The sequence below is a fragment of the Rattus norvegicus genome, chromosome 6 (genome assembly GCF_021556685.1).
Source record: "Rattus norvegicus strain SHRSP/BbbUtx chromosome 6, alternate assembly SHRSP_T2T, whole genome shotgun sequence".
Classification (NCBI taxonomy): Eukaryota; Metazoa; Chordata; class Mammalia; order Rodentia; family Muridae; genus Rattus; species Rattus norvegicus.
In genome coordinates, this window is record NC_141539.1 from 137,624,242 (window position 1) to 137,647,089 (window position 22,848).

General features: G+C 50.8%; 1 long non-coding RNA gene across 5 annotated transcripts; it reads right to left on the reverse strand.

Annotated features, from left to right (window-relative positions):
• Positions 1-1,079: 1,079 nt before the first annotated feature.
• On the reverse strand, positions 1,080-13,383 carry LOC102552388 (uncharacterized). 5 transcript variants are annotated; one of them, XR_015623406.1, is made up of 4 exons: positions 12,398-13,383; positions 8,232-8,406; positions 4,282-4,380; positions 1,080-3,358 (listed from the first exon to the last, which is right to left on the reverse strand). It is a non-coding gene; the product is annotated as an uncharacterized LOC102552388 (long non-coding RNA). The 5 variants fall into 5 exon arrangements; XR_015623407.1 differs by lacking the exon at positions 12,398-13,383 and adding an exon at positions 8,689-8,845 and having other exon boundaries at positions 4,282-4,347; XR_015623403.1 differs by lacking the exon at positions 12,398-13,383 and adding an exon at positions 8,689-8,839.
• Between the last annotated feature and the right edge of the window lie 9,465 nt (positions 13,384-22,848).

Sequence of the window (22,848 nt, forward strand, 5' to 3'; positions counted from 1 at the left end):
TAGCTATCCTTTCTCTACCCCAGCTTATTGTGAATCCGTCCCCCCTCACCCCACCCCTGTCTGCCTCAAGTGGCATTCTTCACAAAAGGCCCTCCAGTGGAATCCCATGCAATTCAAACCCCAGGGAGCCCAGTGGAGCCCCTGCACTGGCCTAGGGAGTTTCTGGAGAAGAGACAGGCAAGGCAGTGAGACTAGGCAGAGAGCTGGCAATGGTGTCTGGGAAAGGAGAGCGAGGCTTCAAACGTACCAAGAACGGCTTTATGAGTCAGACACTAGATCCAACACACTTATACGCTTTAAGCGGCAGCCCTGAGCTGTGCATGACTTCTGCCCGTCCGTGAGTGTGGGTGTGGCTATGGGGTGGGTGTGACCATGGGTGGGTGGGGCTATGAGGGTGGGAGTGGTCATGAGGGTGGGCGGGACCATGAGCTTCAGTCCTCCAGGCGGACTAGAAAAGAGCACTAATAGGTAGGGCTTGGTGAACATGGCAGAAAAGGCCATTCTGATTGGATGATGGCCTGGTAGCCGGTCACCCATACACGATTCCGATGTCAAGGGCGGAGACCAAAGGGTAAGTGCTTCGAACTGAGGTCAGAGAGGACCAGACCAGGACGGCCCTGTGCTCTGGACTAGACTTGGAAGGCCCTGTTCTAGCGGCCTATGGAGCCAGGAAGAGAACCTGATCCCCAGAGGGAGGCAGGCTCTGGTGTTGATTCCACAAAGCTGCCTCTGCCTCTTAGTCTTGTTACTAAGGTGAAGAAAGTCTCTCCTTGCCCTCTGGGAAGGCCACACTGGTTCTTTAAAAACCTAAGGGGAGTGCAGAAGGCACCTGTTCGTGGGAAGACCCCTCACTTTCTTCACTTGCTCCCAGCCTCTGGGAAGGTTCCAGTGCCCACCCATGACAGTGCAGGAGAGTGGGTTGAAGTTAGGGTGGAAAGGGTGCTGTGTGGGACCTGCTCACCTTCTCTCCCATTCTCTAAGAACCTTCCCACCAGTGGCTCCTGATGCCTGTAAGGAAGATTGGCCTACAGTGCAGCCAGGGCCCCAGACAAGGTGTTCTGCCAGACGAGAAGAGGAATATTGCTGTCTATTTAATATGGATGTCGAACAAGGTGAGGTCTTTGGTTGGGTTAGGGAGGTAGCAATGGAATATAAAATATCTTCTATTCACTTAGAAGTGCCCTGTTGTGTGGTTGTGTGGACTTCATATACCTGTGCCCTTCTCACTCGGGACAGACAGACGCAGACAGACATTGTGACACACACAAACCACCTGCCCTGCCCCTTAAAGAGGGAGGGTCTGCTGGGAGGAACGTAACTCAGAGCACAAAATAATCTGAGTCCAGTGCTCTAGCCAGTCCAGTGCAGCAGCCAGGGTCACAGCCAGGGTCAGGTCGTGTTCTCCAGGGACACAGAAACAATTGGATCCACAGTATCTGAGCTGGGAGAGCCAACAGTGTAGATAGGTCCCAAACTGAAGACAGGAGAGCAAAGTCCCAGCCCCAACAGGCAAGAGGGCGTCCCTCTTCTGAGCCTTTGCACCTCATTTTGGCCTTCGGTTGACTTGGTGTAGCATCCATGGAGCGGAATCCCAACATGCTTCGCTCTGCCTTCTTTTTTTTTTTTTTTTTTTTTTGGTTCTTTTTTTCGGAGCTGGGAACCGAACCCAGGGCCTTGCGCTTCCTAGGTAAGCACTCTACCACTGAGCTAAATCCCCAGCCCCTCGCTCTGCCTTCTTAAAATAGCAAACAGCACCTGATCTATGAGACGCCCCAAGACCAGCCCAAAGCAGGTGTCTCCTAGGGTGCCCACAGGAGTCACATCAAAAGCCTCAGGCCTCAGGGGGCAGGGCCCAGCAAGTTCTGGTGAATACTGAAGAGGCCTGAGTCTCTGGGGTGGTGGGGAGGAAGGTTCAGGGGACAGCAGGCCTTGGAGCAGGAGGATGGTGCAGCCCCAGGGTGACCTCATGTGGGTGTTGCGGGCCTTGTTGCTTTCTGTTTTTCAAAATTCGTTCCATTGACATAAGAAGTCAGGCAGTTGCTTTTGTTGTCCTAAATCCTTAAGGAGCAAAACTCCACACAATCTTGGAGGAAATTGAATTCAGAAATTAGATGCAAGGCTTGGCAGAGACCTTAGCGGAGCCCCGACAGGGCGAGACAGACACATCCACTGATACCACATCACAGTTATTAACCTTTTGCTCCAGAGCATATGGAGAAAAGCTGCTAGACACACGGGGAGAAATTTTCTAAAGCACAGGCACAGTGGGAGACTTCAACATACCTCATCAGTAATGCCAGATCAAAAGCATGGGTAAAGGAAAGGGGAATTCACAGAACAATTAGCCACATGAATTAACAGATATGCGGGCCTTGAAGGAAGCAGCATTCCTTTCAAACACTAAACAAACACAGAAAAGAGCATTACAGGAACCTTGAGTAAGTCTGAGCAAGTAGCCCATGCTACAATGGGATTCTGGGCATGGTAAAATAAATGACGGGAATAACCGCAGACATGTGTGCGTGCATGCATGTGCAAGTGTGTGAGTGCACATGTATGAGTGAATCTGTGTATATGTGTGGGTGAATGTGGGTACAGGTGTGTATGTATGCATGTATATGTACACGTGTGTGAGTGCATGTGTGTATGTATGTGTGTATGTGTGTTGGTGTGGGTCGGTACATGTATGTGTGTGCGTGCATGTGTATGAGTGAACATGTGTGCGTGAATGTGTGTGTACGTGTGTATATGTGTGCATGTGTATGAGTGAATGTGTGTGAGTGTGTGCATGTGCATGTGTCTATGTGTATTTGTGCATGTGTGTGTGCATACGTGTGTGTGTGTGTATATGTGTGCATGTGTATGAGTGAATGTGTGTGAGTGTGTGCATGTGCATGTGTCTATGTGTATTTGTGCATGTGTGTGTGCATACGTGTGTGTGTGTGTGTGTGTGTGTTCAAGAGGGTGACAGCCAGAGAACAACCATGGTTATTTCTCAGGATCTATCCATCTAGATAGTCCCCCATTGGCTCCACTGCTTTTATGCCTGTGGAGAGGCAGAACATAGTGGGGAAGAGTGAGCCTCAGGGATACCACACCTCTGCCTCCCTAGCACTGAATGGCAAGTGCATGAAACCACGCCCAGCTCTCACCACTTCACCAGTGGAGCTGCCCTCTTGGTCCCCATATATTCATAAAGCTGTAGCCATCACACACCCTCCCCAAGGCTCGGGGATCGTCTCAGAAGAGGGGGGGACAGATTGTAAGAGCCAGATGTTAGGAGACTGAGGAGAAACTGTCTTCTGAACATGATGGGGAGGCTGCATTGAGGAACTCACAGCAGCTGCGGTTGCCAGACCTGCAAAATAAAATAACAAAAATATTAAAAAAGGAAAAGGCTCAACTTCCAATCTACTTGGCAAAATGGTCAAGACATGGATGGAGACCACACTTGACCAACCCTCTGTTCTTATAGGGCAGTAGAGTCTGCGTCTGTGTCTCCAGAATTAGGTCCAGCCACCACCTACACGGCCTTCCTCTGAGTACTGAAGGTGATGCACCACCTAAGAGGCAGGCACTGACCGCTCGGCACACAGGCAGTGCAGAGGAATGGACGCACCGGGACAGGGGAGGCATCCGAGCCTCTCAGGCTCACAGAGGACATGCCATGCTCGAGTGCACCTCAAAAATCATGAACTCGGGCTGGAGAGATGGCTCAGTGGTTAAGAGCACTGACTGCTCTTCCAGAGGTCCTGAGTTCAAATCCCAGCAACCACATGGTGGCTCACAACCATCTGTAATAAAGTCTTTTAAAAAATTAAAAAAATCGTGAACTCAGGGGTGGGAAGGATGGCTCAGTAGTTAAGAGCACTGGTTGCTCCTTCAGAGGAACATGGGTTCAATTCCCAGTACCCCACATGGCAGCTCACAGCCATCTATAACTCCAGTTCCATGGGATCTGACACCCCCTTCTGGCCTCTACATGTACTGCACAGACATGGCGCATATACAAACACACAAACAAAACACTCAAAAATGTATTCATAAAATAAAGATAGTTATTTAAAATATAGTGGACCTGGCAGTGGTGGTGCAAGCCTTTAATCCCTGCATCCAGGAGGCAGAGGCAGGTGGATCTCTGAATTTGAGACCAGCTTGGTCTACAGGACGGCCAGGGCTACTCAGAGAAACTTTGTCTCAAAAAAAAAAAAAAAATCAATCAATCAATCAAGCAATCAATGGGCAGGACTAGGAGGATTAGCTGAGCCATAGAGTGCTTACCTAGTAGACATGAAGCCCTGGGTTCTGCTCACAGCACCGTAGTGAACTTGTGTGCTTGTGTCCAAACTATAGCAGGAAAAGACATCTTCATTAAAGAGGCTGAGTAAAGAAAGGAGATATGACCCAAACTAGTTTTAGTGGCACGTAAATCCAGGGCCTGTCTTTCTGTCTCCATCTCCTTGGTCATCCCCGTATTTTCTGGGTATTCATAAGGAACTGTTTTGCTTCTGAATTCTTTTTTTTAATTTTTGTTTTCATTAATTTGTTTATTCCCTTTCCATTCCTATCACAAATCCCTCCCTCCTCGCCCCAGTCCCACCGTCCCACCCCACTTCTTTCACCCCCCTTCTCCTCAGAGGATGGGAGCCCCCCCCAACCCACCCTGGCACATCAAATCTCTCTAGGACTAAGCAGATCCTCTTTCACTGAGGCCAAACAAGGCAGCCCAGCTAGGGGAAAGGCAGGTAAGACAGTCTGAGTCTAAATTCTAAACGAAAAGCAACAGGCTTACATACTAAGAGTCAACCTCCAGCCTCCAGAGCCCAAGCACTCAGGCACTTTCGAGCCTGCAGAGGGTCTCAGGTTTGTAAAAGTCAGGGACAGGAACACTGGCAAGTGGGCCTGGGCCAGACAACAGGACCACATCAGTCTCTGAGACCTCTGTAGTGTTCATCTTGTGTGTGTGTGTGTGTGGTGTGTGTGTGTGTGTGTGTGTGTGTGTGTGTGTGTAACTTTTTCCTGCACAATTTTATTAAGAAAGTTTTCAAACGCAGCAAAGTTGAAAGAATTGCACAGTGGGTGCAACTACCCACCTTCTCATATAGACTAACACCAGTGACCTGGATCTGCCCCGTCTGCCCTGCCCACAGGCAATCCACCCCACAGCCATCTTGCTTGGTAATACATTTCAAGTCAAGTTGCAGAGGGCATCTTCCACCCCTCTGTGCCTATCCCAGTAAGAAAACCACAGGTGATTCATTCCTGTTTCTCTCTCTTTCACTCACTCACTCACTCCCCACCCCGTCATTCCCCTCCCCCTCATTTTCAGACAGGGTCTCTTTGTGTTACCCTAGCTAAACTGAAACTTGCTACTAGACCAGGCTAGTCTCAAACTCACATGAAAATCCCCCTGCCTCTGCCTCCAGAGTGCTGGGATTAAAGCTTCTGCTAGAAAAGACCTGTATTTGTAAAACACCCCTAGTCTGCCTTGAGGGTGTTTCCGGAGAGGATTGGATGTTAGGGGAGATCTACGGCTTAATCCACTGATGTATTCAAATTGTTAATAGACTGTTGGGAAGAGGTTGGACTATGGAAGGGTGGGGCATTGTCAGAAGAAAGGGGTTGCGGGAGGCTTGCCCTTAGAGCGTCTCTCCAGACCCTGGCTCTCGCTCTCGCTCTCGCTCTCGCTCTCGCTCTCGCTCTCGCTCTCGCTCTCGCTCTCGCTCTCGCTCTCGCTCTCGCTCTCGCTCTCGCTCTCGCTCTCGCTCTCGCTCTCGCTCTCGCTCTCGCTCTCGCTCTCGCTCTCGCTCTCGCTCTCGCTCTCGCTCTCGCTCTCGCTCTCGCTCTCGCTCTCTGTTTCCTGTCTGCCATGATGTGAGCAGCTTTCTCCTGCCGCGCCCTTTCTGCTTTGTGTTCTTCCTCTCCACATAAAGACAGGTATAAAGGCAGTGGGGCTGGTGACCCCGAATTGAAACCTCTGAAGTTGGAATCGAGTCCCCACTTGCCCAGTTAAACTGTTTCTCTCGATTCTTGTCACAAATAGGAAGCACGAAGCACTTAACAGCAAAACGGGTTCCTGCTCCACTTTGCATTTCCACTCAGCTTTGGCCACAGATTTTTGTACTAATTTGATAAAATTTATCCTTGGAATGTGTGTGAGAGAGTGTGTGCATGTGTGCGTATGTGCGTGTGTGCGTGCGTGTGTGAGAGTGTGTGTGTGTGTGTGCGTGTGTGTGTGTGTGTGTGTGTGTGTGTGTACACGTGCGCACGCGCAGCTCTCTCAGTTGCAATTATACGCTCACTTTTGGGTTTAAACGGTGTGAACACTAAGCAACTTTGTTCATACAAACAAGCCCATGGAGACAAAGGGAGCTCTGTCACAGCGATTCCGAAACACACAGAGCTCCATTATCAGAAAGAATGGGAGTGGTCAGCTGACAGGCATGGCCGAGGGCCACTGAAGCCTCTGCTTCTGTCTACAGAGGGCTTTGTTTTACCCCCTCCCCGAGCGACCGCTATGCTGCAGGTGGGAATTCCAGTGCAAGACTCAGGGGGGAAGATGGAAGAGGAAAATCAAGTCCACCTTAGGCCTTGAAAGCCGCCACCCAGTGGTCACGAACAAAGAAGAGTGATGCCCCATATCGCCACCAGAGGGCACCGTGCCATCAAAAGCACGAGGACAGCGAGGGCGCCCCTTTTTCTCCCCAGTCCAACCCGCTGGAACGCCGGTGCCAGAATCGTGCTCCTGGTTAGTCTCCACCCACACAGCCTTGTCTCATCTGCTCTACCCTGGGGCAAAACCTCTGGATCTGGGTACGGGTGGCCTCAGGATGCTGGAAATTCTGCCCTGGTGATACTTTCCTTCGTCATTCTGTAAAAAGGACCCAGGATGAGGGGACATCATGAACACAGGCTCCTCCTTCTGAATGCTGCAGAGCCTATGTCCCTGCTCCGAAAGGGGAGCAAGAAAGGCAGGGGCAGCTCAGTAACCGCCCACTTCCCCCAGGATCCGCAAAACAATGGGTTCCATCCTGAGCAACAAGAAAAAAAAGGAGGCGAGGGAGGCTTCCAGGTCCATGGTTCTCACCTAAGGAGGGCCACACCCAAAGCAAACCCTAAGGAGGGCCACACCCAAATCAAACCCCCGATAGGAGCGAGACCAGGTAGCAGCTTCGTGCCCAGCTGCTGTGGAGTGATGCTGGGTCTTGCAGGTGTCCTGGGCTCACTATCCAGTATATGCTGGCACTGGGTGCCTTGAGCACAAGGGGCTCCCTTCCCCACCGTTCAGAAAGACTGAAGCTTCAGGCAGGCCCACCTCCCCTGGAGCAGGTCACCTCCCTGAGCTTCAGTCTGCCTATCTGTCAGCGGGCGTATTGCTGGCTGACTCAGAAAAGTGAGCGTCTGAGTGGCCAGGAATCCTCAAGGTGCCCGTATAGATCCAGTGCTCAGAATACTGGACTTTCCTTCCTGTTGCCCAAGTCCAGGACATCAGCCAGGAGACCCGGGGCTCCATTTGTTGTACCGACGACAAGGTCACTCCCCGTTGACTACCATCTGACCAGGCAGAGTTCTCAACTTGCGGCTCCAGCTGCAGGAAGGAGGACCCCATTCACAGAATGGTCAGTCTAGCCCTGAGAACTAGGCTGGAACTAACCAGACCTCCCTCCAGCCACTGGCCAAGCTTCTGACTGCTGGTTAAGCTCTCTGCGGAAGGAAACGGCTGTCAGGGCCTCTGTGGGCACTTTACTCACTGTAAAGTCCGCAAGTGGACATGTGACTCGTGGAGCTAGAGGGTCTCTGAGTACCACCAGAGATTGATGGCTAATATGAGCCGGGACCAGGGATGACCGCGACCTGATTTGGGTGGCCAGGCATAGCTTTTTCCAGGGGAAAGGACCTTACAGTTGGGTGAAAAGAAGCTAGCCAACAAAGTAGATACAGGGCCCCAGTTCACCAAAAGATGGTCTGGGCCTCTGGGACCTCAACTCCAGCCAGCCATTTGATTTAAACTGGGCAGCTCCAAGACAGTGGCATCGGTCCATACAGATGAACAAAAGATTCTGGAAAGGGTCTGCCAGGGCTATGGTAGGCTACTGGGGTGGGCCCAGCTCCTCTCAACTCTGGCCTTTACCGTGTGTGGCATTCAAGAGCCCTGGGAGAGGCCGGAATAGTCCTGCTCAGAAGCAGCAGGCCAGGGTTGAGGAGTAGAGGGAAGCAGGATTTAGGGGTACCTGGCACCTCTGACGAGACCGTTGTGCTTCACTCTCCCCCGATGCTCTGTGGCCTCGGGTCCCATGGCGACACTTGGAGGAGACCTGGCTGGTTGAGCCTCCATCACCAGCAGCAGGGGTGTGGAGCGACTCGGGGTCTCCCATCCTCTTTAACATTTGCTTCAGTCCAGCCTTCCTGTGGGATGTGAGTGAAGAATGCATATCTCGTCGTGACTTTGATTTTTCTCTCCCAGTATGCTGAACATCTATCCCGTCATGGGCTTGGGCCATTCACACATCCATTTTGAGAAAAACAACCAACCAAACAAACAAACAAACAAAAAACCAACTGCATCTCCTCGGCCATTTTAAACCCCTTTCCCCTTCTTTCCCGCTGCTGCGACTTTCCATCTCATCCCGCTTCTCTCGCTCCTCTTCCTTCTTTTGGAAATGGAGTCTCACTTACAGCCAGACTCACCTAAAAATCACGATGTATCCCAGGAGTTACATACAGTTATGAGCTATCACGTGAGCTCTGGGAACTAAACCTCGGTCCTCTGCAAGTCACATGTGCTCTAAACTGCTGAGCTGTCTCTCCTTAAAGCTTCCCCAAGTGCTTTCCGTCTGTCTTGTATGTTGATTTGTGTGGGAGAGTTCACCTGAGGAGGTCAGATCTCTCCGTCCACCTCTGGATCACAGGGATCCAATCGAGGATGTTAAGCTTATTGGAAATATCTTTTACCCACTGAACCGTCTGGACAGCCCTTAATTTTTTTTTAACGTAATGTACTTTTAGTATATTCATTCCCCCTTATTTTTCTAACACACACACACACACACACACACACACACACACACACACACACACAATGTACTTTTACCATATTCACCCCCAGTACCCTTTCTGAACCCCATCCCACTCCCTCTGGATCCCTTTAACGAGTCATCACCCTCCTACAAGGATGATCCCTTTTTATGACAGAGTTTAATCAGTGTTGCTTGAATGAGTGTGGGTGTGGGTCTATGTACAGGAACAACTTAACCAACAGCTAAGCACATCACTGGAATAAAAAAAAAAGGTCGGGCTAGGGATTTAGCTCAGTGGTAGAGCGCTTGCCTAGCAAGCGCAAGGCCCTGGGTTGGGTCCCCAGCTCCGAAAAAAAGAAAAAAGAAAAAAGAAAAAAAAAAAAAGGTCCCCTCCTCCAGCTATCATTAACCGCAATAGCTCCTGGGAGAGGAGGAGGAGCCTCATGAGCCCCGCCCACTCCGTGCTGGAATGTTGAAGAGCTTGATCTTGTGCGGGTAAGGACAGCTGTCCAGCATTTCACAGGACCGGCCCAGCCTGCGTCTCACACACTCTTTCCACAATCCACGGTGTGACTGAGATGTACCAGTTAGGGCCGGCCCTCAAAAGTCAGTTCCCAACTGTGAGTCTCTACTTGAACTGCGGGCCGCTGGGAAGAGAAGCTTTTCCACCCAATGTTGAGAACAGTTTCTCATTGTAAAATGCTTCTCTTTGTCTTAGCATGGCCCTTGATCACTTACGCTGTTTACTCAGACTTCTACAATGTTTTTTTTTTGTTTACTTCCTAATCTTTTCTAAATCCTCCTTTCTGGGTTTATTAATTCTCATTTATAGGATGGTCTGTGGTGGCATCAATGACCCTGGTCACCTCTGTCCTGGTGCATGAGGACTGGCTGTGAAGTTGTGAGACAGGATAAAGAGGCACGCAGATCCGGTACCACAGAGTGTCATTTATTCCAGACTTACAGACCAGACTATGGCACCAGGCAACAGCAAGACCAGAGATCCTCTCGGTCTTAGGAAGAGGGAGCCAATCTATATGGTGATGAAGGAAGTTACTTCATTTGACCTGCCTGGAATGTCCCCGGTTTACCTTAAGCTACCTTAAGTCTAAACACCAGGTGTGCCTCTGGGGCCAAGGTCAGCTGTGAGCTGTGATTCTGATAAGAGCCAGGGCTGGCTGTGACTTGTGTGTGTGATTGTTAAATGGTTGCTGGGATCGGTTTGAGGAAAACCCACTGGACTTCCCCAGGGCACTGTGATGGGTAAGACTTTGCACTCAAGTCAAGCAGAGCCCTATAAGTGACTAAATGTTCTGAAGCCAGTGTGGAGTGACAGGTCCTGCTTCTGTGTGTGGTAGCTGACTTTCCAGACTGCGGTGGCCCCCCTCCCGGATCCCGGATTTCTGCTCAGTGGAATTCTAGCCAACTCGGCTGACCAGCATAGTGGGGGTAGGGGGTGGGGGGAGGCAATAATGTTGGCCCTCGGGCTAGATCAGGAAAGGGGCAATTGAATGATAGAAGCCACCCCACCATGGGGACACAGGGCATCCTCAAGGAAGCTGCCCCAACAGGTGCCAGCAGGAAACTGCAGCTGGAAGCGAGTCCTGTGGCCCTATCAGGCCTTCAGATGCCATCGCCCAGCTGCCTCATAGCCACAAAGAAGCTGTACACCAGGCTCCCTCACAAGCTCTTCTCAGCCCAAGAAACCAAGCGAAAACCCTGGCCAGCATCTGAACCAACAGAGCTAGAATGGTCTTCCAGGTGCCACAGGGGCTGGTGCATTGTAAGAAACCTGTCTGCCCTCCCTGTCCTTGAAGTACCTCCTGTGCTGGCCTGAGCCACAGCAGATGGCACTGGAATCTCCCCTTCTGTCGCATTCCCATGGCCCCTGACCCGGGGCTTCTCACATGTGTCTCTTCTCTTCCCATCCTCCCTCCTCCCCTCCCTCCTCCCCTGCCTCCTTCCCTCCCTTCCTTCCCTGCTCTTCTCCCTCCTCCCCTCCCTCCTCCCCTTCCTCCTTCCCTCCCTTCCTCCCCTGCTCTTCTCCCTCCTCCCCTCCCTCCTCCCCTTCCTCCTTCCCTCCCTTCTTTCCCTGCTCTTCTCCCTCCTCCCCTCCCTCCTCCCCTTCCTCCTTCTCTCCCTTCTTTCCCTGCTCTTCTCCCTCCTCCCCTCCCTCCTCCCCTGCCTCCTTCCCTCCCTTCCTTCCCTGTTCTTCTCCCTCCTCCCCTCCCTCCTCCCCTTCCTCCTTCCCTCCCTTCTTTCCCTGCTCTTCTCCCTCCTCCCCTCCCTCCTCCCCTTCCTCCTCCCCTCATCTTCAAGCTCTGACCCACTCAGCTCCTGCGTGCCCTCTAGATTCTACTGAATCTTGGCCAGCTGCCCAAGCCTATCCTTCCAGCTGGCCCGGGGAGCAGCTGAGGTGTCTAGCCACTACCCTGGCTCTCTCTGATGGCCCCGATAGCAGTGCCTTCCAGCCGTTCTGGGAGTGTGGTGTCTCTGCTCCTGCCATCACAGGGATTCCTTGCTAAGCAGGTTGAAGCCACTTGTCCCCTGTCCTTTCTCCAGTCCAGGAAGTACTAGGATACAATGCCCAAGAACAATAGCCTGCACCCAGGAAGTCAAGCAATGGGGGGCAAGGGGTGGGGGAAAGGGGTCTTTTAGGGCTACCATTGCTAGGACGCAACCATGGCCAAAAGTGAGTTGGGGAGACATGGTGGTTCGAATAAGAATGGCCCCATCTGCTCATTTACTTGAATGCTTGGTCAGCAGGGAGTGATGACCTTGTTGGAGGAACTATGTCCCCAGAGGTGCGTTTTGACAGAGTCCTAGTGACTCACTCTTCCGGCTGCAGGCAGATCCAGCCAGCTACTTCTCCAACACCACTTCTATCCACATTTTGCCACACTCCCTGCCAAAACTCTGAAAGTGAAAGGAAGCCCAAATTAAATGCTTTCTTTTAAAAAGAGTTTCTGGGTTCCCCGTGTCTCTTCACGGCCGTAGAGCACTGAGCATGACAGGAGGAAAGGGTCTCTGCGGCTTACAGTTATACATCATTGTCCACCATTGAAGGAAGTCAGAACAGGAGCTCAAGCAGGCCAGGAGCCTGGAGGCAGGAGCTGATGCAGAGGCCATGACTTGCTCAGCCTGCTTTCTCATAGAACCCAGAACCACCAACCCAAGGACGGCCCACCCTCAGTGGGATGGACCTTCCCACATCAATTCCAAAGTAAGAAAATGCTCTGCAGCTGGATCTTACAGAGAGATTTTCTCAGTTAAGGTTCCCTCCTTTCAGATAACTCTAGTTTATGTCAAATTGGCACAAAATTATCCAACACACACTTACGCAAAAACTTAAAAACTCAGCTGCATGTGGTGGCACTCACCTATAATTCCAGCCATTAGGAGATTGACCCAAGAGATCCGTGAGTTCAAGACCAGTTTGGACTTCTTGTCTCAAAATCAAAATGGTGAACTTGGCTTTCATCTCATGCTTGTTCGGATGAATATGGTTAAACATATCCTAAAATGAATGAGCTGTGGTGGTGTACTCCTTCGATCCCAGAACTCTGGAGGCAGAGGCAGGGGGATCTCAGTGAGTTCAAGGTCATCCTGGTCTAGGGAGTGAGTTCCAGGCTAGCTGGGGTTAAATAATGAGGTGTTATCTCAGAAAAAATCATCCTAAAACAACAAGGGATAGGAGGGGAATATTGGGGTCAAGCTTTCAGAAAACAAAGTAGCACTTAAAGGTAGGACACCATGTGAGCAAGCAGAAACCTGGAGAAACTGCAGGCAGGCCCCAGGGCAGACTCTCACAGCGCAGGACAGGAACCACAGAGGACAATGGCTCTGGTGTTTCCACAGGGACGGGACTTCAGTCTACAGAAGAAGGAAATCTTTCCTCTCTTCATGTTGAACTTGAGCCCAGGCATTCCCACAGAGAAAGGAAGGAGGGTGGGCTTGTAGGGTTGAGGGGCAGTGGAGCTGAGGAACAGGTTACCAGTTTGGAGGGGGATACACTGAGGGAGACAGCCAGTGGGACTGAGAGACAAACCACCAGGGTGGTTGAGGGACACATAGCCAGTGGGGCTGAGAGACAGGAAGCCAGTGGAGCAGGGAGGCTGAGGGTCAGGGTGCCAGCAGGGCTTGCAGACAGGGAGCCACTGATCCTAAGGGACAAGCAGTCTCCATTGTCCCTCTCTGCCTCCCTCACCTAGGTGCATTGCTCTAGGGAATTGCTACACTGCTCTCCTTAGATCCTCTCTGTCCCTCTAGCCCCCCCCACCAGTGCCCTCACAGCCTCAGTCTTCACTTTCCCTTCTGAGAAGGGAAGAACAGGTCCCCACTCCAGCCAAGCCCACAGTGAAAAGAGGGAGGAGTTGAACTCTGTCCCTGAACAAGTTACACAAGCTAAAAGCGCCTTCCTCTCCCCGAGGCCCTGAGGCAGGAGGTGAGCATGCTGAATATTGTTAAGCCACTATTAATAACGATAATCCTTCATTGTAAGCATCCTCTTAACATTTATTCTCCCGTTAAAATCAGCTACAATCTTAGTGCCCAAGGCCATGTCACTCCCATGTAACAGGTGTTAGGCCCTTCTCTCCACCCTGGAGGTCTCCATCACGAGGCTGTCAGCCAGCAGCCCCTGCTTTGGGTGCTCCGCTTGAGGACACCGCCTGCAACAGCAGCTGCTTGCTATTGTAGTACAACTCCAACTTCAGGGGGTGCTGGACCAGCCATCACCAACCTGGCTGATCTCCCGTTGACAGGACTGCCATTTTCACACGACCAGAATACTTCCCCAGCTGACCCGGCACAGGCATTTCTGCTATTGGAGGAAGTGTGCAGGGACTGCCCTGGGATTGGTGCAATCAAGAGTTCCCCTGTGCATGGAAGACTGCCACGATGGTGTACCCAAACCTGCACTCCTGATCGAAACTGGAGGCGTCCTCATCATGCTGCCCCCTGATGTTGCAGCATTAGACCTTATATATGCCATCTCTCAGGTGATGGGAAAGCCGGTCTCTCTAATGAAGAATTCCAAACATTTAGGGAGACTCTGGAAATGGAACAGGAGTCACAGTAGGGAGTGAAGGTCAGCAGCAGAGGATGACCTCAGCGTGACTCCACGTGTCAGCTGATCAAGGTCAACTGAAGTGTGATTTATTTTGTGTGCTTGGCCCTTTAAAGGATCCCCAGTAGCTAGTCAACTGGTGATCTGGGAGGAACTGCTTGACCCTGTCGGTTCCTTTTGGACTTGTGGGAACTGGAGAGAATAAAAAAAGTCAGCAGAGGCTGAGAAGGGGGCGGGGTGGGGGGATTGGAGAAGTAGGGTCCAGGCGGCAGAGGAGTGGTCTCCAGAAGATGGCTGGAGCAGGAAGAAAAATGAGGGACTAGGGCAAGAGAAGGGGAGGGGAGGGAAAGGGAGGGGAGGGGAGGAGAGAGGAGAGGAGAGGGGAGGGGAGGGGAGGAGAGGAGAGGAGAGGAGAGGAGAGGAGAGGAGAGGAGAGGAGAGGAGAGGAGAGGAGAGGAGAGGAGAGAGAGAAAACAAGGGACAGTTAAGATAGGAAAAGCTGATCTGAGAGACAATATTTTAAGAGACAGAGAACCCATGGGAAACCCACAAAGAAGAAAAAGAATCAACAGTGACTGTAACCTCACAGCCACAGGTCTCACCCTTAACAGAGTGTAAACAGTCTAAGCTCTGTGGTGACTCCACTCCTCCCCTCCTGGTGGGCACGCTGTGCAGGGACATCACACACCACCTGAGCAGGACTTTTCTGAGTTGCCAGTCAAGAAAACATGTAAGGAACTGTCTCCGCCTAGAAAACCCTGAGGAGACATGACAACGGACTATCACATGGGCTCCTCAGGGACGAAGGGTGAGCTGCACTTGGTAGTAGGTTAATAGGTGCCTAAGCATTGGCAGGTGACATTGGGGGACACTTGGTGCAGATCCTGGAAGGTAAGCCACACTGCTTTGAAACGTCTCTGTAATCTAAAATTACTCTAACCTCAAAGCACATTTGGTGTTGAGCTCACAGATTCATTTCTGCAGTGTGCATATGCGAACAGGCCTCCTCCTGGGCACTTCTGGACCCGGGTGGAGTGAGCCTTCCAATCAGAGGGCTCCATGGGAGGAATAAACGGAGGACAACAGGGCCAGCCTGGCTCAGCCAATTCCTTAAGATTTTAGTCTAGTTCTAGGCATGATGGTGCCGGTCTGCCTTCCAAGCATTTTGGAGACTGAGGCAGGAGAATCACAAATCTGATTGCAATCTGGGCTACATAGCCATTGGACCAGCTTGGGATGGAGAGTGAGACCTTCACTCCTCCAGATTCAGACTCCAGCTTCACCCCGCACCATTCTAAAGGCACATGTGTGCCCCTCCCTTCAGCTACCAAACTATGGAAACAATGGGCCCTAGAAATTACACCATGCCAGGAATGCCACACTAAGGGAAGGCAGTGTCTGCAGAAGCCTGGCGTCTGCCGGAAGAAAGACTTGCCTCCCAGGAAGCAATCGTTCACAGCTGGCACAACCAATCAAACCCTTATTTCCAGAGAGCTGGAGCCCAGCCCTCAGTGATGGGCAGGGCCCCGCCTTGACCACTGCTTGGCTGGGCTTATCTATTCCTACCTAGGCTTCATCTCAGTACCCCAAAGATGGACTTAGGGTGTCACTACAACCCTCTCTTTGTTCTTCAAAAGAAGCCATGAGTAAACATCCCTTCTCTGCTTTTCCTTTGCCTAATTGATAAGCTCCTGAGGATGGCCAGGCCCAGCTCAGGATTGCCAGAGCCCAAGTTTTGACCCAAGAACTAACAAATGAACTCCATGTCCTTGGTGGGGTGGGGAATGATTTTTAGTATTTAAGCTCGGGAGTGAAATGGACAAAGCCATTTCTTTCTAAGTTAAACTTATCTGGTTTCAAATTCAATTCAACTAGCTTGTGCCTTATAAAGGTGCTGCCAGCCTGTGTGCTGTTGTGTGTGTGTGTGTGTGTGTGTGTGTGTCTGTCTGTCTGTCTGTCTGTCTGTGTGTGTGATGTTTGTGTGTATGTATATGTGTATGTGATGTTTATTTGCAAGTCTATGTGCATGTGTATTATGCATGTGTGTGCATGTGTGTGTGATATTTGTGTGCATATGTATGTGTGTGATGTTTGTGTGCATGTGTATGTGCACGTGTGCGTTCATGTGTGTAAATGAATTATTTTTTCTATCGAGCCCCTATAAAAGACACAGAAGCCTGGTATTTTATATACAAGTTGTAGACCTAGATTGGGCAGTTTCTATACTATCTTCTCCCCTATATCCAAGTCATATATACCCCTTGTTACTTTGCTGTTTGAGTGTCGTCCAGGATACTTCTGCTCCCCCAGCTTGTCCTGAGGGCACACTTCTGGTCGCATGTTCATGATCCATCAGGCCTCATGGCGGTCTCCTCCTCTTTCTGTCTTCTCTCCTCCTGGTCTCTCCTGAGACCACTCACTTGACCCTCAAGTCCCTCCCTTCTCTCTCACTGCCCAATCACTGGCTCTAGGTTTTCATTACCCTATCAGGGATTCTTGGGGAACATTCTTTACAATACATAGATTAATACAGTGCCCCAAAATCAGGTTACAGACTGGATAGGGGCACAGAACTTAGCTTCTGAATGCACAGCATACAAGACTAACCCCAGCACATGTGTGTTCATGTACATGTGTGTCTTCACCAGAAGTTACTTCAGGTGTCTTCCTCGATCACTCTTCACCCTACTTATTACTTTCATTTGTCTATTTAGACAGGGGCTCACACAGCAGCTCTGGCTGGCCTGCTGCTTTCTAGGTAGAGCAGTCTGGCTTTGAACTCAGAGATCTGCCTGCATCTGCCTCCCAAGTGCTTGGAGGTGTGTGTTACCAGACCTGGCCTCCTCTCTCATTTTAAATCATTTTAAATTGGCTTAACTAATGTTATGGATTTCAGCATTGGAGAACCACTTTCGACTGGATTCTCAGTTTCTGTTTTCCTTCCTTATAGGAGTCGTTCAGCAAGAGTAAATCCTTTCTGTGTGCCGTGGTGACCTCAGGGCAGGTACTTGTCTAAACATGAGGCATGCAGTCATTTCTCCATCTTCCCGGCACCTGTACAGATGGCGGGTTTGTTTTAAGCAGGCTTGAAGTCCCTGTGCACACGGATAAGCACCGAGGAAGCCGAACTCTTCATTTCCCAGGATTTACCTCTTCCAGGAAGGGATGCGCAGCTGTTTCCACTCAAAGGGCTGGAGAGAGTGTGTCAATGACCTGGCCGCCTTTTCTAAGGCCAGACATCACCCAAATCCCCCAGCACCCTTGTCTCACACTCTCTCTCCCTACACCTTTATCTTGGTTTCTTACTCCATAGAACTCATTCTTAGGGAAGGGATCACATAGCCCTCTATGCAATCTCTGTCAGGTCCTTAAGCCATAGAACCTGTCTTCACTGTAGAAGTCGCACATGCTTTGTGAAAAATTGGGTCTTAAGCTTTATTGTACACGCAGGATTGGGATAGTTCTTACCAGACAACTTTTCCCCAAAACTGTACTGTACTAAAATATGTCCGAAATGAACCGGCCCGGTGTCAGACTCTGGGACGTTTGAACCAGCGCTGGCTAAGTCATGCTGAACCAAGTTTCCCTCTTGCCTCGTGCACTTTATTTCCCTGCTGCCTATGAGGTGTGCAGGGAACCCCCACGATTTCCCATCACTTCCGTATGCAGCGAAGAGACTTGTCTGCATCATGTAGGACTGTCAGTAGCCCAGAGTCAGGACTGTTTGCCCTAAAGCTCCAGTATCACTTTCAGAATATGGTTCGCAAACGCACGAAGATAAATGCACAGAATTACACAGGAAGTCAACTGACCGAGACACGGTTGCCAACGTAATAAAAAGTCTAATCTATGATAGAGTAATAAGTGACTCAGACCCAGGTCTCAGGGCCGATCTCTAAGTAATGAATGAAGCTTCAAGGCAGCGTATTCAGATAAAAAGTTCCGAGTTCCCGTAGGATGGTTTCACGGGCTCTGTGGACTGCCCTGCCCTCGCCTGCATTAGACCAGGAGCTCCAGAATAGCATACAGGCTTTCTGTTCAGCACCACATGAAGTGATCCTAGAGACACTAGTCTAGGACACGGGGTCAGAGTTCACTCCTCTGGGCTGTCAGGCCCCCTTCATCTCTTGTAACCATGACAACCTAAACCAAGAGCCTCATACTGTCCATCCTGAGGCTCCTCAATGAACCTTTCTTCAAACAAGGCCCCAGGCGGAGTTCTGGGGGTAACTGTGGGGCTTTCTGTAACCAAAGGCTTTATTTCACCCAAGTACTGAACAGAGGCTTCCCTAGGGTCACCCAAAGGCTTCTCTTCAGTTCCCTGATGCGTGGCAGGATGCCTTCCTTTCTAGCAGCTTCAAGCAAAGGACCTGACTTTTGGTTTTTGTGGAGATCTTTTCTTGATATTTGGAAGCTTTTCTGATTTTTTTTTTTTTGGTTCTTTTTTTCGGAGCTGGGGACCGAACCCAGGGCCTTGCGCTTCCTAGGTAAGCGCTCTACCACTGAGCTAAATCCCCAACCCTAGCTTTTCTGATTTTGTTTGCATCAGAAGCACGTGTCTGGGGCTGTCCTCTCTGTCTGTCCTTCTAAGTAAACCCAGTCAGTTCTCTACCATGTGCTTAGGGAGGGAACCTTCTGGGTCCTGCAGGCTCTGTTCTCTCCAGGGTATAGAGAGCTCACCCTCCAAACTGCCTGACTTTCCTTCAGTTTAATCTCCCAAGGCTGCTGTAGCCTCTGCCCGCCGGATGAACCCATGTTCCCCACTGTCCCTCCTGCTCTCAGCATGTTGGTGATGTTTATTTCAGCCACGTCAGACCTGGCATTGCCCCTTCTCTTTCTCCACTGTGTGTTTCTTCTCCTTGACACTGCTGTCCTTTATTTACCAGGTTCATCTCTCCCTCAATTCCATTCTTTTTTAAAAATATTTACTTATTTACGGTGTATGGATGCTCTGTCTGCATGTACACCTGCAGGACAGAAGAGGGCATCGGATCCCATTACAGATGGTTGTGAGCCACCATGTGGTTGCTGGGAATTGAACTCAGGACCTCTGGAAGAGCGTCCAGTGTTCTTAACCGCTGAGCCATCTCTATTCCATTCTTCATGCTTGCTTTCTTACATTTTATTTGTTCATGCATTTGTTTAGTGTATGTGTGTGTGTGGTGTGTGTGTGTGTATGTGTGTGTATGTGTGTTTGTGTGTGTGTGTATGTGTGTGTGTGTGGTGTGTGTGTATGTGTATGTGTGTGTATGTGTGTTTGTGTGTGTGTATATGTGTGTGTGTGGTTTGGTGTGTGTGTATGTGTATGTGTGTGTATGTGTGTTTGTGTGTGTGTATATGTGTGTGTGTGGTTTGGTGTGTGTGTATGTGTGTGTGCGTGTGTGTGTGCGTGTGTCTACTTTAGTGCCACAGCTTGCATGTGGAGACCGGAGAACGAATTGCCGGAGCTGTTTCTCTCCCTCTCTGTGTGGGTTGCAGAGACTGAACTCAGCTCACCAGGTGTGACAGCGGACATCTTTCCTGTCTGAGCGGTATCATTACTCGGTCTTCCTGCTCACTTTAAATGCTTGGTTCATCTACTCCAGTCAGATGGCCTCAGCCAGGCACTTGTTTGGTTGTTTGTTTGGTTGTTCGGCTGGTTTGGTTTGGTGTGCTGTTTTGTTTTGAGACGGCGTTTCACTGTGTATCCCGGGCTAGCCTAGAACTGCCCTGTAGACCAGGCTGGCCTTGAGCTCACAGAGATCCGCCTATCCTTGCCTCCCAAGTGCCTGAGTTGGTAGAGTGCACCACGGTGGCCTGTTCGCCTGTTGTTTAGGTTTTGTTGTTTTGCTTGGTTTAGATGCAAGCTCTCATGTATCCCAGACTGAGAACTTAGCACGAGGGGATGATGACCTTGACCGCCGGATGCTCTGCCCGGATCCTTTTCTTCTACCCTCTAGTGCTGTATCACCACAAAGTAGTGGCGATCTGCCCAGGGCATAGTTTTGTGCATGTCAGACTAACATTCTCCCAACTGAGCTGCATCCCTGGTCCCTCGTTTGAGGACTTGGTAATGCCTCGCTCTTCGCCCTGGCAGGAACCCAGGCTTCCTGCATAAGAAGGGTCCAAGAAGGGGATGCCCAGGATGCTGGCTCTGGAAGACCTGGCAGGTTTGACTGATAATGAGAAAAGCTCCCTAGTGAGCCCCAAGCCTGGCCTAGAGGACAGGGACAATGAATGGAAAGGGACAGAGGAGCCTGGCCACTCTTGCTCCCTGGTCTCCTAAGTGATTGCCCACAGTGGGAATAGAAGACACCTTTGCTGGGTAACTGGGGAATCCTCTGGGAGAACCTTCCCTGGACAGTGGAGATAAGAAGTCCCTGCACTGTGTACAGGGTAGAGATGACAAGAAAGGGGAGAGAGTGAGAAAGGGGCCTCGCACGAACCTGAGGTGGGGTCCACCCTCCCCCACCCAACACACATGCACAACTTCATGCAGTCCCATGCAAGGCCTCCACTGTCCCCTCTTGCCTCTTGCCGTTTTCCAAGTTCCAGTTCTCATAGGGAAGCCAGAGAGAACCAAAGGCATGTATCCTAGCTTAAGAAAGCCAAGGACTCATTAGCCCACAAGTTGTTCAATGAGGCCAATTACACAGACAGAGAACACCTCAGTTCTCTGTCTCACTACCTGGGAAACTAGCAACCCGCCCCCTCCTCAAGGTGTAAATGTCCAAGTCCTCTCTAGTCTGGGGCCCCTGGCCTGATCCAGCCATAAGATGGGGTCCCCACACCTCTCTACTGTAGAAAAGACTGCAACCTGTTAATAACTGGGATGGGAGCTCTGTAGAACCAGGCAGACCAGGATGGACCAAGGGACACCCAGGAAAGGAAGAAGAAGGGGACGGCAATTTACTCAGAGGCATCAAGGGGAGGCCCGGGGAATATTACCAGTGCCTGCTGAGTTCAGATGGCTGGGCCCCTTGAGTGTCTGAGTCTTGGCACTGCCTGCTCTCCAGACAGGCTGTCTCCTGCCCTGGAGCAGAGGTTGGTTTTAGGTGCTGTCCAGCCACTTTACAGGCTAGCGGTTTCCTGGGAACAGGCCAGATTTCAGCCAGCAGCTCAGAAAGAAAGGCTTTGTGTCTGTCCTTGCATCCGTACATCCCCAGAACGGGACTGCTCTCTCTTCCACCCCTTGTTGCATGCCAGACATTTTCTTGGTACAAGGCCATGCTGCCCTGGAAGCTAGGTAACCTCAAGATGAAACTGAAGCTTGAGGAGTGGCAGTTTGGGGCCAGCCAAGAGCACTGCGGCCAGCCCAGTCCGCCATGCTCCCAGCAATCATCAGGTGCAAGATTGCCAGAGAGCTGAGCTGCAAGGAGAACATAGTTCTGCGATTGCTGTAAGTGGGCAGAGGCACGGGGTCTCCAAGGAAAATGTGCTGAATCTTTTTCTGGGTCCTCTCTCCACTGTGGCATGACTGTCCCTTGACACCTTCTGCAGCAGAAGGATACCATATTATGGCCAGCACTCCTGAGGCTTCAAAATCAGAACTGGCAGGGGGGTAGATGGCACCTGCAAAAGCACCCCCTAAACTGGCAAACCAGAGCAGGACAGGGCCTCACCAGAAGGGACAAACAGGTGACACATAACTGAATATAGGCTATATAGAATAATAACTGCTATATGGAGTTTTTAATTAGTAAAACTCCCTTGATAACCAGAATATAAAGTCAGGGGCGTTTACTATGTGTATGCTAAGTCCTTCTAGAGCTGCTTTGTGTCCTGGAGGGACTGGAGGCATCCTGAGGAATGTGTCCTCAGGCATCTTGATGGCCATCTGACATCTAACAGACCAAGATGGCCATGACGTCCATAGAGGATCCGCTGCACAGTACTTCATGGCTAGCCAGACATGTGGCAAGTGACTGTGTGTGTCTTGTGGCTTTGAAGAACACTGAGAGGAGGGGTCCCCTTGTCCATGCAGCCATGTGGCCCAGTGACTTTGGCTTCCCCCCCATCCCTTCATCTGCAGACCCCAAGTACGCTCCTTTAGGGGTCACTGTGGTCAGCTTCCTTCTGAAGTCTAACAGAGGTAGAGAAGAGCGTATTGAGCTTAGAGCTGTGAGCACAGGTATTCCCGGCCAGGGAAGGGGCTAGCACCAGCCCTTGCCACACACACCCTGTATCCCTGCCTGCCAGCTTCTTCCCAGGACAGAAGAACATCAACCACAGTGTCCTGGAGACTTTTGTTCGGAGAGTACATAAAGAATTCTTTCTTCCAAGTCAGGCATGGTGGTGCACACCTTTAATGCCAGCACTCAGAAGGCAGAGGCAGGTGGATCTCTGTGAGTTCAAGACCTGGTTTAAGTCAAGAGTTTCAGGTCAGCCAGAGCTACATAATGAGACCCTACCTCAAAATAAACAATAACAAAAAAGAGATCTTTCTAATTGTCTTAGGATTTTCATTGCTGCAACAAAACACCATGACCAAAAAGCAAGTTGGTGTTTATTTGGCTTGCACTTCCAGATCACACTGTATCCTTGGTGGAACTCAGGGCTGGAACTCTGACAGGGCAGGAACCTGGAGGCAGGAGCTGGTGCAGAGGCCATGGAGGGGTGCTGCTTACTGCCTTGCTTCCCCTGGCTTGCTCAGCCTGCTCTCTTATAGAACCCAAGACCACCAGCCCAGGGATGGCGCCACCCACAATGGGCTGGGCCCTCCCTCCTTTATCACTAATTGAGAAAATGCCTTACAGCTGGGCCTCATGGAGGCCTTTCCTCAAG